Genomic DNA, 11,666 nt, shown 5'->3' with positions numbered 1-11,666 from the left:
CATTAAAGAAATATAGTAAACTAAAGTGACAGCCACAACCCCACGAAAGAACTCCCTCCACAGAGGACATCCCTCCCCACATTCAACCCACGTGTGTGTGTGTGTGTGTGTGTGTGTGTGTGTAGAGAAGGAAAAAATAGAACAGCTCCTTCCCCTTACATAAACTGATCATACTTGAAACACACCCTGAAACTCAACACACTGACCTAGGTCTTTAGGTATGGCTGAGCTCTGCAGGACCCAAGGTGATCCTGGGGATAGCTGGGACTCTGTTTGGCTCCTGGTGCTACTTCTAGTATCCTGAGACTGCTCTAATTAGTACCCACATGCAACAGCCCTGGGGGCGATTTGGCATCTGAGCACTGATGGAGAACAGTATACTCCAGCCATGTCCCAACTGACCCTTGAGCTGGGGATTATAAAGAGGGTGTAGGGCTGGCTATGCAGGCTCTATATATCCCTGGAGAATTACCTTAGGCAAGGGGAATCTTCAGCTGGCCACTTAGGCCAGTTAAGACTGCTTTACATTGCTGACGCAGCAAAGACTTGACCAGTTGTCCGATAATCAGCTCTGCTATGTTGGACCAAGGAGGTGAGAGTTAGAGGTGTGGTGAGAAAATGCCACAGTAGAGGCATTCAATTAAAATGCCCTGCCCTAGACTACTCTAGAGACTCATCTCAAGTGCCCATCTAAGCTCAGTTGCTTCTTTAGAACACTGCAAGATGGCCTACCCCATGTACCTATGAGGCAGAGTTACTACCAGTAGAATGACTTCAAGACCATCAGTGGTAGGTGAGCATTTAGCTAAATAAGCCAGTCATGAACTGGTTTAGAAGTGAACGTGTTCACTAGCATTGATGCTTTGCTTGTCTTAGGGTATGTCTACACTACGGAATTAGGTCGAATTTATAGAAGTCGGTTTTTTAGAAATCGGTTTTATATATTCGAGTGTGTGTGTCCCCACAGAAAATGTTCTAAGAGCATTAAGTGCATTAACTCGGCGGAGTGCTTCCACAGTACCGAGGCAAGCATCGACTTCCAGAGTGTTGCACTGTGGGTAGCTATCCCACAGTTCCCGCAGTCTCTGCTGCCCATCGGAATTCTGGGTTGAGATCCCAATGCCTGATGGGGCTAAAACATTGTCGCGGGTGGTTCTAGGTACATATCGTCAGGCCCCTGTTCCCTCCCTCCCTCCGTGAAAGCAAGGGCAGACAATTGTTTCGCGCCTTTTTTCCTGAGTTACCTGTGCAGACGCCATACCACGGCAAGCATGGAGCCCGCTCAGGTAACCGTCACCCTATGTCTCCTGGGTGCTGGCAGATGCGGTACTGCATTGCTACACAGTACAGCAACCCATTGCCTTCTGGCAGCAGACGGTGCAATACGACTGGTAGCCGTCATCGTCATGTCTGAGGTGCTCCTGGCCACGTCAGCCAGGAGCTCCTGGGCAGACATGGGCGCAGGGACTAAATTTGGAGTGACTTGACCAGGTCATTCTCTTTAGTCCTGTAGTCAGTCCTATTGAACCGTCTTATGGTGAGCAGGCAGGCGATACGGATTGCTAGCAGTCGTACTGTACCATCTTCTGCCGGGCAGGCAAGAGATGAGGATGGCTAGCAGTCGTATTGCACCGTCTGCTGCCAGCCAAAGATGTAAAAGATAGATGGAGTGGATCAAAACAAGAAATAGACCAGATTTGTTTTGTACTCATTTGCTTCCCCCCGTCCCCTGTCTAGGGGACTCATTCCTCTAGGTCACACTGCAGTCACTCACAGAGAAGGTGCAACGAGGTAAATCTAGCCATGTATCAATCAGAGGCCAGACTAACCTCCTTGTTCCAATAAGAACAGTAACTTAGGTGCACCATTTCTTATTGGAACCCTCTGTGAAGTCCTGCCTGAAATACTCCTTGATGTAAAGCCACCCCGTTTGTTGATTTTAGCTCCCTGAAGCCAACCCTGTAAGCCACGTCGTCAGTCGCCCCTCCCTCCGTCAGAGCAACAGCAGACAATCGTTCCGCGCCTTTTTTCTGTGCGGACGCCATACCAAGGCAAGCATGGAGGCCGCTCAGCTCACTTTGGCAATTAGGAGCACATTAAACACCACACACATTATCCAGGAGTATATGCAGCACCAGAACCTGGCAGAGCGATACCGGGCGAGGAGGCGACGTCAGCGCGGTCACGTGAGTGATCAGGACATGGACACAGATTTCTCTGAAAGCATGGGCCCTGCCAATGCATGCATCATGGTGCTAATGGGGCAGGTTCATGCTGTGGAACGCCGATTCTGGGCTCAGGAAACAAGCACAGACTTGTGGGACCGCATAGTGTTGCAGGTCTGGGACAATTCCCAGTGGCTGCGAAACTTTCACATGCGTAAGGGCACTTTCATGGAACTTTGTGACTTGCTTTCCCCTGCCCTGAAGCACATGAATACCAAGATGAGAGCAGCCCTCACAGTTGAGAAGCGAGTGGCAATAGCCCTGTGGAAGCTTGCAACGCCAGACAGCTACCGGTCAGTTGAGAATCAATTTGGAGTGGGCAAATCTACTGTTGGGGCTGCTGTGATGCAAGTAGCCCATGCAATCAAAGATCTGCTGATATCAAGGGTAGTGACCCTGGGAAATGTGCAGGTCATAGTGGATGGCTTTGCTGCAATGGGATTCCCTAACTGTGGTGGGGCCATAGACGGAACCCATATCCCTATCTTGGCACCGGAGCACCAAGCCACCGAGTACATAAACCGCAAGGGGTACTTTTCAATAGTGCTGCAAGCTCTGGTGGATCACAAGGGACGTTTCACCAACATCAACGTGGGATGGCCGGGAAAGGTACATGACGCTCGCATCTTCAGGAACTCTGGTCTGTTTCAAAAGCTGCAGGAAGGGACTTTATTCCCAGACCAGAAAATAACTGTTGGGGATGTTGAAATGCCTATATGTATCCTTGGGGACCCAGCCTACCCCTCAATGCCATCTCTCATGAAGCCGTACACAGGCAGCCTGGACAGTAGTCAGGAGCTGTTCAACTACAGGCTGAGCAAGTGCAGAATGGTGGTAGAATGTGCATTTGGACGTTTAAAGGCACGCTGGCGCAGTTTACTGACTCGCTTAGACCTCAGCGAAACCAATATTCCCACTGTTATTACTGCTTGCTGTGTGCTCCACAATATCTGTGAGAGTAAGGGGGAGATATTTATGGCGGGGTGGGAGGTTGAGGCAAATCGCCTGGCTGCTGGTTACGCACAGCCGGACACCAGGGCGGTTAGAAGAGCACAGGAGGGTGCGGTACGCATCAGAGAAGCTTTGAAAACCAGTTTCATGACTGGCCAGGCTACAGTGTGAAAGTTCTGTTTGTTTCTCCTTGATGAAACCCCCCGCCCCTTGGTTCACTCTACTTCCCTGCAAGCTAACTACCCTCCCCTCCTCCCTTTAATCATTGCTTGCAGAGGCAATAAAGTCATTGTTGCTTCACATTCATGCATTCTTTATTCATTCATCACACAAATAGGGGGACGACTACCAAGGTAGCCCAGGAGGGGTGGTGGAGAAGGGAAGGAAAATGCCACACAGCACTTTAAAATTTTACAACTTTAAAATTTATTTATCTTTTTTTTGGGCAATCCTCTGTGGCGGAGTGGCTGGTGGCCCCCCCCCCACCGCGTTCTTGGACGTCTGGGTGTGGAGGCTATGGGACTTGGGGAGGAGGGCGGTTGGTTACACAGGGGCTGTAGTGGCAGTCTGTGCTCCAGCTGCCTTTGCTGCAGCTCAACCACACACTGGAGCATACTGGTTTGGTCCTCCAGCAGCCTCAGCATTGAATCCTGCCTCCTCTCATCACGCTGCTGCCACATTTGAGCTTCAGCCCTGTCTTCAGCCCGCCACTTACTCTCTTCAGCCCGCCACCTCTCCTCCCGGTCATTTTGTGCTTTCCTGCACTCTGACATTATTTGCCTCCACGCATTCGTCTGTGCTCTGTCAGTGTGGGAGGACAGCATGAGCTCGGAGAACATTTCATCGCGAGTGCGTTTTTTTTTCTTTCTAAGCTTCACTAGCCTCTGGGAAGGAGAAGATCCTGTGATCATTGAAACACATGCAGCTGGTGGAGAGAAAAAAAAGGGACAGCGGTATTTTAAAAGACACATTTTATAAAACAGTGGCTACAGTCTTTCAGGGTAAACCTTGCTGTTAACATTACATACATAGCACATGTGCTTTCGTTACAAGGTCGCATTTTGCCTCCCCCCACCACATGGCTAGCCCCTCAACCCTCCCCGTGGCTAACAGCGGGGACCATTTCTGTTCAGCCGCAGGCAAACAGCTCCGCAGGAATGGGCTCCTCTGAATGTCCCCTGAAGAAAAGCACCCTATTTCAACCAGGAGACCATGAATGATATCTCACTCTCCTGAGGATAACACAGAGAGATAAAGAACGGATGTTGTTTGAACGCCAGCAAACATACACTGCAATGCTTTGTTGTACAATGATTCCCGAGTACGTGTTACTGGCCTGGAGTGGTAAAGTGTCCTACCATGAAGGACACAATAAGTCTGCCCTCCCCAGAAACCTTTTGCAAAGGCTTTGGGAGTACATCCAGGAGAGTCGCGAATGCCAGAGCAAATTAATCCTTTCACATGCTTGCTTTTAAACCATGTATAGTATTTTAAAAGGTACACTCACCGGAGGTCCCTTCTCCGCCTGCTGGGTCCAGGAGGCAGCCTTGGGTGGGTTCGGGGGGTACTGGCTCCAGGTCCAGGGTGAGAAACAGTTCCTGGCTGTCAGGAAAACCGGTTTCTCCGCTTGCTTGCTGTGAGTTATCTACAACCTCCTCCTCCTCATCACCTTCTTTGTCCCCAAAACCTGTTTCCGTGTTGCCTCCATCTCCATTGAAGGAGTCAAACAACACGGCTGGGGTAGTGGTGGCTGAACCCCCTAAAATGGCATGCAGCTCATCATAGAAGTGGCATGTTTGGGGCTCTGACCCGGAGCGGCCGTTCGCCCCTCTGGTTTTCTGTTACGCTTGCCTCAGCTCCTTAAGTTTGACGCGGCACTGCTTTGGATCCCTGTTATGGTCTCTGTCCTTCATGCCCTGGGAGATTTTGACAAAGGTTTTGGCATTTTGAAAACTGGAACGGAGTTCTGATAGCACGGATTCCTCTCCCCATACAGCGATCAGATCCCGTACCTCCCGTTCAGTCCATGCTGGAGCTCTTTTGCGATTCTGGGACTCCATCATGGTCACCTCTGCTGATGAGCTCTGCATGGTCACCTGCAGCTTGCCACGCTGGCCAAACAGGAAATGAGATTCAAAAGTTCGCAGTTCTTTTCCTGTCTACCTGGCCAGTGCATCTGAGTTGAGAGTGCTGTCCAGAGCGGTCACAATGGAGCACTCTGGGATAGCTCCCGGAGGCCAATACCGTCAAATTGTGTCCACAGTACCCCAAATTCGAGACGGGAAGGCCGATTTAAGCGCTAATCCACTTGTCAGGGGTGGAGTAAGGAAATTGATTTTAAGAGCCCTTTAAGTCGAAATAAAGGGCTTCATCGTGTGGACGGGTGCAGGTTTACATAGATTTAACACTGCTAAATTCGACCTAAAGTCCTAGTGTAGACCAGGGCTTAAACAATTACCCTTGGATGATGGTTAAAATTCTTAGCTTTGTCCCAAATAATAGAGACAAGATAGGTGAGGTAATATCTTTTATTGGGTCAACTTATATTGGTGGAAGTGACAAGATTCTGTGAAGCTCGAAAACTTGTCCCTTTCACCAGCATAAGTTGATCCAATAAATGACATTACCTCACCTCCCTTGTGTGTCTCATATCCTGGGACCAACAGGGCTACAACAATGTTCCAAATAATTAGGACAAGTCTTTTTGCAAAAACTGTTATCTTGTCCCCATCATTGAGATGGAAGCATTGGAAACTGATTTTAGAGCAAAATGGAAAAAATGAAAATCTCAACCCATAATTGTAATACAATCATAAGGGTGCTGGGGATTTAGGCACACCTTCAGTTAATTTTAACGAACCACACTGCCCTGCCAGCAAAACACTTGAAGTAATAGTAAGTTTTGGGATTTTTTTTAACCTAGCCACATCATTTAAATGAAAAGTTGTGTTTCATATAGTGTTTGTATAGTGCCTAGAATAATGGGGCCATTATCTCATCATTGTTGGGCATTTTTATCCAAATTAATGATCTAGATGACTTCAGTTCCTTGCCCAGAACCTCCACTGTCAAAACTACTATCGTCCATCACTAATCACAAAATGAATATGGAAGTTGGGATACAAAAGTCTCGTTGTCAATCAGAGGCCTTCCCTACATTAGGAATTGTCGGAAAATCTCCAAGTAGTGTTCTAGCATTAGTGCGGCTACACTGGTTCTAAGAACAATGGTTTAAATAGCATGATGGCAACAATGTCAGTGGTCAGTCTAGACTAGGGGTCTACCTTTGCTAGAACCATTGGGAGGCTTCTCCAAAGTGTTCAGTGTAGGCAAGGTCAGATAAAACGCTCTCATTTGTCACCACTTGGTAGTGTAGACTGATTAAGTGCTCCCCACACACACACACACACACACACACACGCACACTGCACTCACACGGGTCTGAATGTGATTGCCCCAAAGCCCAGTAATGCCGCTCCAATAGTTGGTCAGAAGATAGAGTAAGGTTACTCAAAAACAATGTGAGATGCTCTTCCCCTTGCTGCTTGGGACAGGGCAGTGTCTTAGCAGCTGATCCGCCCCTCTCCTAGCCCAGGATGATAGGACTTCTGATCCCAGCATTACATTGCCACATTGGGCTATCCCTGTGGAGCTCATATGTGGAGCTCATATAACCAGCAGCAATATCAGTGGCATTTGAGATGCGTAGCAGGGTCTGTATGTCAGCTTTACTTTTTCTCCTCTACCTTAAAGGCTCTTGTGTTCTACAATTGTCTGGCCATGATTAGGCTACATGTTCATTTGAGCCTCATCAGCACAGATATAGTAATCTAGTTTGATTGCACGCAGCTCCGCAAATAGGATCAGCAGATCCTCATTGCACTTAATAGAAGGAACAGCATATGGACAAACAGCAGGTCTCAGACTAGCGGAAAGTATGTACTACCCATGCCCTAAACTGTTCTTGTTCCTAATGCGTGTGAATTATATCATCAGACCAGGAAGCAGGCAGCTCCTGTTTTCACTTGATCATCTTTCAGCTACAGATCTGTTTTTTACTTGTTCACATTTGTCATTAAAAATCTCCCAGAAGCAGTAAAATTTATATTTTAGGAGGAAAATGATTTTAAAAAAAAGAGACCCCTAAATATTGTTGAAGATCCCAGTTAGCAAAATACATGTTTGGACAATGCACTGCTTAGCAATTTTAAAAGTAAAGTATGTTTCTCCTTCACCTAGCTGCCAAAACCTGGGTTTCGGGTTTTATATTTCTCTGTTGCATAAAGCAGGACAGGGAATGCACTGTCATAAATTGTGCATCTGCAGCTTTCTGCAAGGGGGTCATTGCCACATCAGGAATTTAATCAATTCCATAGGCCAACAGACAACTGGGAGGATATTCTGGTTAATTAACAAAACAAGTACCTTTCTACATGGTAGCAAAGAGGAAATATAAAGCAGTGCAGCTCCTCTCCGGGGCATAATGGAAGAACATCCAGTTTCCCCTCCATAAGCAGCTGAAAACTCACCTGGTGTGTCTCAGTTCTCCACTCCTAGGTCCTCTTACCTGGTATTTTGGTGAAAAAGCAACTTGCAAAAACTCGCAGCAGTTATTCCTTTCAGCAGCCATTGTCACCTGTAGTCTACCATCCCTTCAGAGACTGTAGTAAAGGATTGAGGCAGACACCTGGGGACTTTCCTTTGCCTCTGAAGAGGGTGGGGTCTAGAGACTTTGTTGCACTCTCGCAGACTGGCTGCATAGTCTATACTTTGACAGCAGAGAATACTCTGTTCAGAGTACTATGGCCAGATTCTCCTCCCATGTGTCTTCTGCCTGTGAAATGCCATTAGCTTCCGTGGAGTTACTCCCAATTTACACTCATATGAGATGAAAATCTGGCCCTTAATGTATCCGAGTTGGTAAATTACTGATGGGAGAGAGAGAGAGAGAGAGAGAGAGAGAATAAATTCCAAGTAATTTTGAATTGTTCAGGACATCCAGAGGACCCAAGGATGTAACTTGCTTTGATGATTCTGCTTTATATCTCAGCATGCACTGGACTTAGTGTAAAACTAGGGTGGATTCTCTGGGGCCAGTTGTTTCCCTGATAGCTCCAAAATTCTGATGACCTCAAAAGGTTCCTGAACAGGATAGTATAATAGTAAGCGGGTGCTATGATGTCTTTGGTAAAGGCTGGGACCTTAACTATCCACAGGAATACTTTCTCAAAGCCATTGGGGCATTAAGTGGTGTAAATGAACTAAACAGGCACCGTTTCTCAGGCTCACTCTGGGAAGGCTGGCTTTTTCCTCTGGGAAGTTATAACGCGCATTCAAATCCCTCTTGAAAATTCTTTCCTTGATGAAGTTTTTCCATGATAATCTGGACACCGCAATCCAGACAGTTAATGGGGTGGAGAAACAGAGATACCTACAGCTCCCTGAACTTATACCCTCAGCTTGTGCAAGATGTGTCCAAACCATACTGTCCATATTTAATTAAATTACAGGTTCTTTGAAGGCACTGCATTCCCGTTTGGGAGGCGATTCTGTCACACTTTCAGCACTTAGCAGTGAAAGCAACACTAATAAAACCTTGTGTCCATTAAAAAGGTAGAGTGAACTTCTTTGAGAATCATGGGCATTAGATAATTGAGAAGTGTAACATAGATGCTCAAAGCATAAGTTATAGTAGACACTTCCATATACTGTAGGTTACCTGCCTATGTAAATATGACCAAGGGTTGAGGTCTGTTTCTATGGGCCAAATCCTGGGGTCCTTAAACAGATCCTACTCAGGGTATGTGAACACTGCAATTGAAAACCTATGGCTGGTTTGTGACCGCTGGGACTCTCCAACCTTGTAGAGTCCTACAACCTGGGCTGCTGTCCAAGCCCAAACATCTACACTCCAATTACACAGTCCCTTAGACCAAGCCCTGCAAGCAGATTCAGCTGGCACAGGCTAGCCGCAGGTTTTTAATGGCAGGGTAGACATACCTGCAGACAAAACTGTAGGAGTAGGCCCGGTTCCTGTCTGTATATACACTAAAACTTTCACAGAGATTATGCTTTAAAAACACCGAAACAGGTCTGTGAACACTCATGTTTTATATAAAACTGTTTCAGAAAGGTTGAATGCAGCCTAGAGTGAGCAGACTGGATTCCAACTTCTGAGACTGTGGAATTGCAGCCATTTAAACTACTTCTCACAAATCTGGCCAATTCAAAGATGACAAAAGGGTAATACCTGTACGTTGGTCAGAGAACTTGGACCTACTCAGTTAATAGCTATCCTTACTAAATCTTCCCTTCTGCCCCTTTGGCATAAAGTCGCTCATTTGGCACATCCACTGAATGCTAGATAAGTGCAAACTAAGCTATGTTGCTTCCATTTTATGACTGCTGTTTACGCTGCTGTTCTCCATGCTCAGTCTGTTCCTCAGAATTGGGTCCATAAACTGGCCTAGTTGCACTCATGCATTACAGTAGAGCATATGTTTTAACTTAACTTACTTTATAGATGCACTACGTGACCTGCATTATGATTGGTGCGGCAATTCTGAATTTGCTGACTTCGAGTCTATATATTCATGCAACCATAATGTGACACCTTTATAACTTTCTGTTCTGAATTTCCTTTTGCTCCTTCAGTGAACAGACCTAATCTAACTTTTATCTCTGGTCCCCCACATATGCCTGACTGAAGAGTTATCTACCCTTCTTACAATGGAGGGAAGTGCGGAGCTGTGCTGAACCTAATATTGACTTGAACCCCTAAATCAGGGGTCTCAAACTCAATTTACCTTAGGGTCAGTGCCAGTCCTCAAATCTTTCCAGTGGGCCATAATGTCACTGAAGATGGTGTTCAGAAAAGAAAATGTTTATATTGTATTTTTTATTTTGAATTTCATAGACCTGGTCTACACTGGGGGGCAACGGGGAGAAAGCGATCTAAGTTATACAACTTCAGCTATGTACTTAGATCTACTCACTGTGGTGTCTTCGCTACGGTGAGTTGACCGCTGCCGCTCCCTCATCGACTCTGCCTGCGCCTCTCATGGTAGTGGAGTACAGGAGTCGACGGGAGAGCGCTCGGGGATCGATTTATCGCGTCTAGAATAGATGCGATAAATTGACCCCCGCTGGATCGATCGCTGCCCACCGATCCGGCGGGTAGTGTAGACATACTGTTAGAAATAATAAAACTGTCATTCAACTTTATACAATTCTTTGCCTGCCAGAGAGTTTAGTGTTTGCCAGACACCTGGCAACACTTCAGTTCTGTTAGTTTGTTGATGTTTGGCCTCAGTGTCTGAGCAGTTGAAACCTTCAGGATTGAAGCAAGGTGCGCAACAGATAGTTGTGTTCCATATTTTGACTTGTTTATATTAATTGTGGGGAAAAGTGATGCTGCCTCCATGGCTGACTCTGCCCGGCGACTAGTGATGGTATCTCTAGCCCTCTCCCCCAGCCAATGGGAGCTGCGGGGGGCAGCGCCTGCAGCAGACAGAGCCGGCAGTGTGGCTGCGTGCATCTCTCCTCCGCGGACCACAGTGGGGATGTTCTCGGGCCGCAGATGGCCCGCGGGCGTGTGACTTTGAGACCCCTGCCCTAAATTGTCCAAAGTGGGGATAAGGTGGTAGAAAGGTCACCCTGACCCATAAGTATATTATGTAAAATAGCTGAAAGAAAACACAGGGCAAAGCCAAAGGAATGATGTAAACTGAGCTCTTTCTGAACTAAAAACTGTTTACTAGGGGTTTTCAAGGGTCTTGCTGAGACTACAGAATTGTGAGTATCAGACCAAAAGGCCCCCTAGCTGTGGAATTGACTTTGCTCAGATGAGTAAGAATATGTGTACGGTTCACCAGATGCTTCCTTTGATGGGAGAAGGTGTCTACCCTTTTTGGACACTGCAATGATAGTTATATGGCTAGGCACTTTGCCAAGCATAAGCAGTTGCCAAGTGCCACCTATTTATTTTTATATTTAAAAAAAAAAGTCAACTGCCCATGTTAGAACTCGGGGATTTGCATTTGTGCCATTGGGCCTTCCCTTTTCTCATCCTCAAAGATCACCAGACAAAGGGAAACCAAATGACAAGAATGAGATGTGAAGCTCTTGCTACATCTCCACCACTTGTCATTCCCATTCACTTTCTTCTTCATGCCTTACTTCTTCTCTTTGCCTAACAAGAGCCCAGCTTAACCAGCCAGGAGAGGAAATAAAGAAAACTAATATTACAAACATTTTACACTTTTTTTTTTTTTAGTTTTTTAACCAGGTTTGTATGTTTAATAAATGTTCTCGTGCTAAGGCAAGGAGTTGTTTTAAACAAGCAAACCAAGACCTGGCAACAAATCCCCAAACCAAAAATATTATCCATTTTCTGCTGTGGCAAAAAAACTTCTCCAGTCCTTGTAACAGTGCCTGTGTGACACTCCCTGAGTACCTGACTACAAGCTTTTTACCTGTCCCTCAGGTCAG

The sequence above is a fragment of the Caretta caretta genome, chromosome 1 (genome assembly GCF_965140235.1).
Source record: "Caretta caretta isolate rCarCar2 chromosome 1, rCarCar1.hap1, whole genome shotgun sequence".
NCBI classification, from domain to species: Eukaryota; Metazoa; Chordata; order Testudines; family Cheloniidae; genus Caretta; species Caretta caretta.
Note: the sequence above shows the minus strand (reverse complement) of the source record.